The 8372-nt window shown below is 35.8% G+C and overlaps 1 long non-coding RNA gene across 1 annotated transcript; it reads right to left on the bottom strand.

Moving 5' to 3' along the window:
* Window positions 1-5533: 5533 nt before the first annotated feature.
* On the bottom strand, window positions 5534-8372 carry LOC138133564 (uncharacterized). Its single transcript, XR_011160413.1, has 3 exons — window positions 8095-8372; window positions 6339-6629; window positions 5534-6263 (listed from the first exon to the last, which is right to left on the bottom strand). It is a non-coding gene; the product is annotated as an uncharacterized lncRNA (long non-coding RNA).

The following is an 8372-nucleotide window of genomic DNA, read 5'->3' on the forward strand; positions in this document are numbered from 1 at the left end:
TTGATAAAAGGTTGTGAGGTTATGCCCACGGATGATAGTTATGCCGGTTCCCATGTTCTGAGGGGACATTAGTAACGTATGGACGGGAGTTATCGCGCTCTCACGCTGGCATTGGCGCCTGGCGGTCCCCTTCCCCTTCTGTGGAGACTGCGGGCGGGCTGTGCATCCTAAACTGCGCACTGGGGCTGTTAGCTGCTACAGGTGCGGTCAGAACATACAACGCAATCCCGGAATATAGCGCTCTGAAGACGACGCCCGTGGTTGGAGCCCCTCGTCATAATCGAGAAACCCCCTGGTGAGTCACTGTATATCCTTGATTTGTGACAGATGTGTTAGGTGTTATCGTTTACATGTTTGTAAACCATCCTAATTGAACTTACCGGACCTCTGCTTTGCCGTTTGAATGACTGAATGAGGTGGAGATGAGTCCGATTGTAGATTATCGTACGACATTGCCTAATTTATTGTGTACTGACGAGACGGATCTATTAATTGTCAAATATTGAGTGGATAAGGCCCTTGGACAAAAACCAAGTCTTATAAATTTTTCATTTTCATTTAAATAACTTTTCCAACGGTGCACCCTCTCGAAGAACCTTGATTAAATAAAAATATATACCACAACAGAATAAAAGATAAATAGTTATTTATTACACAAGACGATAAAATTGTATTTTATCTTCGAGAGCGTTTTTTAGCGTTGAGACGGTAATTACGCTCGAGAAGATAATTAAATTTTATCGTCGTGTATATGTATTTTTATTTTTCAGCTGTTGTTTCCTAGGAAACGCTGGATTGAATTAATATTTGTCTACGATGATTGGTTAAATTAAAATCGTTGTAACTTAAAAACAAAAGGATTTAAACAATTTTTTTTTGCAGAATCCATTTCGGAATAAATATTTACATTTGCAGTTAACGGGATGTACGTCAGTTCTGAGACACTCTGTATACAAAAATGGCGTACTAACGGTGCACTACGGTGTAGAAGAGACCACCGGAAACGTCAGAAAAATGTTAAAAAAATTCTATTGGACTTATTTGCTGATTTGGCGGTCTTTGAAAGTGGCACTTAACAGGTCAATTATTTTGAAATATATGTATGTATAAAATTGTCAAGACAGGTACCTCTAATCGTACATATTATCACAAAGTACAAGATCATTCACTACCAATATCTAATCCTGCAGAATAGAGAATTTAGAAGCTTTGGAAATCGAAAAAATTATTTTAAATCCTCTACCGTAACATTGCAAGGTAATGATGTACGAATATATCGTTGTTTACATTGTATTACCGTTAATAATAATAAAAATAATCGATTTTTTTTGTCGGGAACATTTTTTCCATATTTTTTTCATGTACATTTAAACATTCTCGATAAGGTAATAAGTAGTTTGTACGGCAATTTTGGAACACCTGTATATAAAACAAAGTCGGGTTAGTTACACCATTTATAACTCAAGAACGGCTGGACAGATTTTTATGATCTTTATATTGTTGTTTCCGCCCCGATTAACAGAATAACTATTAAAACATCGAATAACTAACGAAAAAAAAAATTATGAAGAAAATTCATTTTGAAAGGTTATGTCATCTGTCATTGTGCGCGCATCGACAATTTGAAGTTAATTGAGATTTAACGTCAGCTGAGTTTTAACACCAAGTGTGATCAATGGTGATCAACACCTACTTTTGCATTGTACAGGGTGCGACAACATAACTTCCTTTTTTGAAATGCGCGCTATTCAGACTATAGGGGTCGTAATGGGCCGGGAGTAGTCTCATTCGGAAACCGTGGTTTTAAAGATTTGTTCCCTATTCCTGTCAGCTGCCATCATGCGTTGGAAGAGTGGAGAGCCTGCGTTTGCCGTCGAGGTCTACTTTTCAAACGGATATTCTGTGATCGCAACTCTTCCGAAATCGCTTCAATGTTGGGTCCTGTCCCGGACCAGAAATCAATTGTTACATGGGTCACTACATTCAGACAAACCGGCAGTACGACAAGACGAAGAACTCGAGCCTCGCCTCAATAACGGGCAATTTGTAGTACAGAGCCCGCTCGCCCGATTTGGCCCCTTGCGATTTTGTTTGTGGGTTTTTTAAAACCCCGCGTTTATATCAACCATCTAAGGACCCTACAAGACCTGAAGGCCAACATCCGTGCAGAAATTCGAATTGCCAACATACCCGCTGCTATGTCATATAACTAATGCTAGAAATGGGCTTATTCACTTATTCAGTGTATCGCACCTGTATATAACAAATTATGCATTTAAGTATGTCAACTGTCTGTAATTATTTAAATGCTACCCCAAGTGGCAAATACTACGTCGCGGGGGAAGCTGTTTTACGGTTGAACATTTATTCATTGCTGTGCGGCATACCTAACCTCAAAACTATCAAACAAGTGGACATTGCGTCCAAACCAGTGGAATAAAATCTTCATCTACAAACTGTTTCCAACAAACACGCATATGCTTAGTAATTCTCTTTCCAATTTTTAATTTCATGTTCCATATTTTCTTCCTGTCAGATGTTGGCTGTATCCCAACCCAACTGATTAAAATATTCAGTCCGTTTATGGTGATTGTTAATTCCGTATTATTTTTATACAGTGAATTTTTTTATCAATGAACCATAGATATTTACATGGTATAAACTTTGTTTCGCGTCAATGGTGTTTCTACTGCTAATTTCAAAATTATTTTTCGGACATGAAATAAAGTTTACACCATAGGTATGTCAATCCCTATGGTTCATTGATAAAAAATTCACTGTATAGTTAGTTACCACTCGGGACATACTCGTAGCAATTTACTCTACTACTCATTATACTCTCACTTGCAAATGAATTTACCGAAAAAACTTAATTTTTCAGTACTCTATCAATGAATTGTCGTAAATTCATCACAGTTAATCACATTTGCACATCACGTGACGTGAATATCAATAATCTCCGTCAGAGGGCGTAGTGCTTAGCATTAAACATGGCCAACTCTATCAAAACGCTAAGCGTTTAGCGTTTTGATACAGTTGGCCATGCATTAAATTTGTGTATGCATTAAATTATGAAATTTCAATTCATTTTGATTATTCATTTTATCTTAATAAAAAAAATTAATTCAATTCAGCTAATAAGTTAACACAACATTTATTAATTCTGAGGGGGTACGAAGTTCGCCGGGTCAGCTAGTTGAATGATAACTCCTAAGATACGAAATACGTAAACATGTCCATAACAACCGGGGCGTAATAAGAGGACGTAATAAGAGGGCATAATGAATTCATTACGTCCTCATAAAAATTGTTTTCAAAAGTGAATATTTAGTCCATAGCGATGTATGAGTGTATTTCCCAGACTAAACACATAATTAAAAAATAATTTTACTGTGAAACTTACCAGTTCATGAAAGTACGCCAACAGTACACTCGCACTTACAGTCGCTATTTCATATTTTGACTGCCATATCCTAAAGGTTTCGTACTCTTTTTCATATTTATCTTTCGATTTAAAAGGTAGCAAACTTTCCGTTGCCTTTTAAGCTTTTTTTGTACACATTCTGGTGGCGTATTCATAACTCAAAAACAAATTTAACAATTCAAAAGAAAATTTGACAATTAAAAGTAAACAATCTGTTTTTGTTTCATAGGCTACCAGATATTGTATTTATGTAGGTAAAGCGTACAGAAAGATGCCAATTCTTTGTCTTCTTTTAAAGAACACGAACTGAAAAATAAAATCTTGTATGCACCACGGCGTCACCGAATGATTACACCCATCGAACGATATCCAACTTTATAACACCCTTGATACCTTAATAACTATTTCTATAGCATATGTACTTTATTATTAAATTATCGTGTCAGGTTTTAAAATCTCGTTAGTATGAACGTTGTTAGGGTAGGTAATAAAAAAAAATCAAATTTTAAAATCTCGATAGTATGAGCGTGTTAGGGTAATAAACAAAAATTAATTACTTTATCAATCCTTGCTGTTAAAGTACGAGGGGTCGTTTTTATATTCCCGGACTGGGCCATTTCCAATTTTAATGTAATTTTTCATTACAATGGTTTTTAATCACGTATACCTTAGTAATGTGTTTGACAATTTCGAGAACAATTGCAGCAGTATTAGTTCTAATATCTGTCAGTTTGTGTTGTCGCGTATTAAAATGAACAAACTTGAATATCGAACAGTTATAAAATTACAAACAAAACAAGGAAAAGCTCCAAAAATTATGCGTGAAGAAGTATTGGCCGTATACGGGGATGATTATTCTTCCAAATCGACTAATTGCGAATGGTCAAAATTGTTTAAGTATGGTCGAAAAATCACTGGATGATGATCTCTGCCAGGCAACTGTTTTTTGTGATTGGCAAGGAATTTTAATGATTGATTCTCTGGATAAGGATAGTACGGTAACAGGAGAGTATTATGCAAACTTAATGCATCGCTTCAGAGATTCTATTAAAGTGAAAAGGCGCGGAAAACTGACGCAAGGTGTCCCGTTACTCCGCGACAATGCACCAGTCTTGAAGTCAAGATTTTCAAAAGCTGCCATTGCTGAATGTGACTTCGTAAAAATTGACCATCAGCCTTATAGTCGAGATCTAGTCCCCTGTGACTATTTGCCGTTTCCAAATCTCAAAAAAACCTTAAGGGGAACAAAACTGAGGGTGGATGACGAACTTAGAGCGGCTGTTGAAAGGCATTTTGCAGACAAACCAAATTAATATTTTTATAATGGATTAAAAATGTTATTGAAACGATGTAATACTTGTATTCAAAAGCAAAAAGCCTATATTCAACAATATATTTTAGTTGCTGTTCTAATCTTTTTATTTCATGCCTAGTCCGGGAATATAAAAACGACTCCTCGTAGCACTTTATTTATCCTTGCAGTTAAAATGCTACTTGACCTTTTAATTTGAATAGATAAAAGCTCACTTTAACATCTACTATAGAAAAAAAGAGTTTATCACTCGATGAGAAAAGGAGAAACAGCCGAAAATCCACAAAACCTACAAACTTTGCAACCTTCAAATATTTGGCCTCACTTTCGGCCCTGCGACTCTGTATATAAGAATGATGTTGCCCTGCTGAATTTATTTTTTATTTTATAAGTGCCTCTCGATAAAAAAATTGACTTGTTGCCGCGTTTTTACGTAAGTCTACAGTGTTCCAGGTAATCCAGGTGAATATTTTTTGTTGAGCCACCCTGTATTTTGTGTTGAGACAATATAGCACAAGCACAAGGTTTTGTGCTTCTAGGTCTTGTGCTAAAGCATTTAAAAGGTGTTTTAGAACTTTTATTTAATGTAACATTATCCAATAATACCTGTAATTCTCATAAATCTAATAAGTACATATTTATATCACTTTGGTTAATAAAGAATTAGGTTACAAACATGTAGGATGTGATTAATGTGACAATAATGCCAAGACACACGTCAAGTGCATCTAACACTTCTCATGACATTTGATATAAACTCTACAAAGATGTCTGGGTCATAAATTAAAAAAAAATAATTATTTTGATGATAGTTTGATTTTAATCATGGCATTTTTATAACAAAAAAAATACCAAAACCATAATGAATAGTAATACTTTATTTTGAAATATATGGCCGATTGTATGTCGAGTAGGGCATTGGTTGATATGGCATAGGCAAAGGCATGGGAGGAGGAACAACAGGATGGGGATACAAAAATGGTGGAAACTGTTGTGGTTGGAACTGTTGTCCATGGAATTGTTGTACTTGGAACTTTTGTCCATGAAACTGTTGTCCATGGAACTGTTGTCCATGGAACTGTTGTCGGTGGCACTGTTGTCCAAAATTCAATGGGCATGTGTTGAGTGTCTCTCCTTCAGTTGCTTCAATCGGGTGAATAAATTTCTTAAGGAAATTTATTATCAGTTCAATCATAAAGTCAGGTAGATCTAATTTTATCAAAAAATCTAGTCCGCCCTGCTGGAAAAACGATTCTATTTCTCCGAACATTTGCAGGTCCTCAGTTGACGGTCGCGATGGAGCAAATTGACCTGAATTTGGAATAATTTGGTTGAAAATGTTATCCAAGCAGTTCCCAGACCTTCCAATAGAATCCGTTAACTTTTTCAGAAACTGTTCTATGGAAGAAATTTTTGTGGCAATTGTATCTAATACTTGCATCATCACTAAATCTGTTTTGGAGATGCCACTATTTAGGTTCGTTATCTTGACGAAAAGTCCAGGTTTAACCTCCACCAATTCTGAGTCTACAACAAAAGAAAACTTTTGTAAGGAACCGATTTGCCTTGATTTTTTTGAAAACGGTATAAAATACAAATTACCTGTTTCGAGAAATTGCGGATTTTGGTTAACATTCTGGTAATGATTATCAAAATTGTATTCAGAATGTCGTGGTGGTATTAACGGCCGGGACGGTGGTGAAGGTTCCCCAACATCCTCCTTTGGTGGTTTCGTAGGCTCTCGTAATATTTGTGTAGGAGTCAAATCTAGTAGTTGAACCGATTCCGGTTCTGGTGGTTGTGTAGTCCTTTGTTTCGGTATTTTCAGTTCTAAATAATTCTTGTCCCCAAATACACCTTTAACCGTAATATTGCTGTTGGGAACTTTTATCTCTGCAAAATAAATTATATTCAGGTGTCTCTGGAAAAATTTCATAAAACATAACTCCCTTATTTTGTTGTCTGGATTTCAAAAAAAAAAAATAGAGGAAACAATAATTCTAGAACTACTACAATGAAACCCCAAATTTTTTCAACCTTACTTTAATATCAACCTACAGTCTATAAATTTATAGTTATTCTATGCAATAACATGAATTAGGTAGAAATGTTACAATTTTTTTCGTATCCCACCTCCACCCGGCGGCACGGCAATTTTGCCGGAGTACATACACTATTACGGATAATACTATCAAGTAATAGCGCAGTGCTTATCATATATAATATACCAAGGGACAGATATATTGCCGGAAATTTTTTCGAGCAGTCCTCACACACGAGTGTTTGTAGCAAGAAAATTACACGAGGGCGCTAGGAAAAAATTTCTGGCGATATATATGTGTCCCGAGGTATATTCGGAAGAGAATCGCCCGAAAATTTTTTTCCCTAGGTCAATTATATCGGAAATTTTCCCTAGGGAAAATTAATTAAATTGTGATTGGTTGCTATTCAAACAATTCGGAGTTGTGATTTGTCAATATAAATCATGTGACATTTGAGGGCGATTCTCATATATAATATACCAAGGGACAGATATATTGCCGGAAATTTTTTCGAGCAGTCCTGACAGACGAGTGTTTGCCGCAAGAAAATTACACGAGGGCTTCAGCCCGAGGGTAATTTTGAGCGACAAACACGAGTGTTGGACTGCAAGAAAAAATTTCCGGCGATATATATCTGTCCCGAGGTATATTCGGAAGAGAATCGCCCGAAAAAATTTTTCCCTAGGGCAATTATATCGGAAATTTTCTCTAGGGAAAATTTCCGCTTAATTAAATTGTGATTGGTTGCTATTCAAACAATTCGGAGTTGTGATTTGTCAATATAAATCATGTGACATTTGAGGGCGATTCTCAACATAATTACCGGCGTCTCGCCTCCACATTTTGACTTCTTTGTGTTTTATGTTCTGTGTCAATGTTAAGGAATTTCCTCACGATATGACATGAGTATAATAATATACCTTTTTGAATTTCAACCACCAATGTGTTCTCTAAGTCCAAAATTTTTAAATTTTTAAAAAGAGATTGCGGTACTATTCCTGTTGCAATAAGAATCATGGTCAAGCAAAGCGCTGTAGAGAACTTTGAAAATTTGGAACGCTCGAACAAATTTGAAAAACTATGAAGCTTTCAAGCAAGCCGAGGGAGAGGAACGCCAATTTCACGGAAATAAGGATTTAATTGTTATTATTACATATTTAATTGTTATCCCCCATCCCTACAGATAAACCAATTAAAGGGGTAGTAACAAAATTTGGCAATGTACTGAAAATACAGAGAGGATGGTAGCAGCAACATAGAGCCACTTTCCGCATGTCTTTAATTGAAAAATAAAGAATGTTAAAAAATGTACTTACCAGAACCATATATTTGATTGGAATAAGTTCCCGTAATAAAATAAATGAGGAATAAACATAACGGTAATTTCATTGCTCTGCCACATTCACTAAATGGTGACCGTCGTCATGAATGTCTTCGACTGGTACTCGGTGTTCACTTTATCTACAAGTATGTAACTTTTGTAGAACGCAATCCGCAAATTAAAGACGAATCTTAATTAATTTATACAATGCTAAACTCTCAATTTCATTACTATTAAGTTGTTGCTTTAACAAGTTATTGTCACACGATCGCG

Source organism: Tenebrio molitor, chromosome 6 (genome assembly GCF_963966145.1).
Source record: "Tenebrio molitor chromosome 6, icTenMoli1.1, whole genome shotgun sequence".
In the NCBI taxonomy this organism is placed as follows: domain Eukaryota; kingdom Metazoa; phylum Arthropoda; class Insecta; order Coleoptera; family Tenebrionidae; genus Tenebrio; species Tenebrio molitor.